Source organism: Glycine max, chromosome 14 (genome assembly GCF_000004515.6).
Source record: "Glycine max cultivar Williams 82 chromosome 14, Glycine_max_v4.0, whole genome shotgun sequence".
Lineage (NCBI taxonomy): Eukaryota > Viridiplantae > Streptophyta > Magnoliopsida > Fabales > Fabaceae > Glycine > Glycine max.
In genome coordinates this window covers 40,121,824-40,122,874 of record NC_038250.2, presented here as the reverse complement: position 1 = coordinate 40,122,874, position 1,051 = coordinate 40,121,824, and positions in this window count along the sequence as shown.

The following is a 1,051-nucleotide window of genomic DNA, read 5'->3' as shown; positions in this document are numbered from 1 at the left end:
ACAAAAAAACGGATGCCTCAATCAGAGAAAAATGTAGTTGTCACTTACTTTCTTTTGGTGACCTCTGTCTCCGCAGAAAATTTCATTAGACGATGTTAATCAATTCTCCTTCATCATGATCATTTCAATTAGCATGAACGTCGTCAGCTTCTTCTTCTTCGACAACGTTACAAGCGATTTGAGCGGTCAAAGGACTAACATAGGTGTCCATGTATGAATCATCATCTTCTACATTAACACCAACTGTTTTACCCTGCAGAACCACGCACCACCTTTCATCACAAGGGCCTTGCACGTAAAATACTTGTCTAGCTTGTTCTGCCATGATGAAAGGGTCATTGTGGTAACCAAGTTTCTTTAGGTCTACCAGCGTAAATCCTATATCATCGATGCGCACACCGGTGTTGCTGTCAACCCATCTACATTTGAAAACACATACCGTAAATTTCACATAGTTAAGCTCCCAAATTTCATCAATGAACCCAAAGTAAGGGAATGAAGCTACACAGGGATTGGCATCATTGACACTTGCAAAGTGTTGAGATTCAGCCCTTAAGGTGACCCCGCTGTTCTGCATTGTACTTTTGTCATCTTGTGCTTTTGTGTAAAATGAATACCTGTTTATGTCGTATCCTTGCCAGGTTATAACATTTCTTTTAGGCCCATCTGCTAGCTTTCTTAATGTTTCTGAAACATTCTCATCTGCAAAGATTGTATCTTTAAACCAATCACAGAAAGTCTTGTTATGCTTTTTCAACACCCAATTCTTTGACATTTTCGGATTATTCTGTTTGACTAAAGCTTCATGCTTAACTATGTATGGCAAAACTTCATTACTATTGTTCAAGACATACAAGTGACCTTGTAACAAATCTTCTACACTTGGAGTGATCACATGCAGTCCTCTTGAACCCTTACCACCCACTCTGTCATCATGCCGAGACTTAGGAAGCCCAACAGGTTTAGCCTGCTCTAAGTATTATGAACAAAATTCAATGGCTTCTTCTACAATGTACCTCTCAACAATAGATGCTTCTGGATGATATAGATT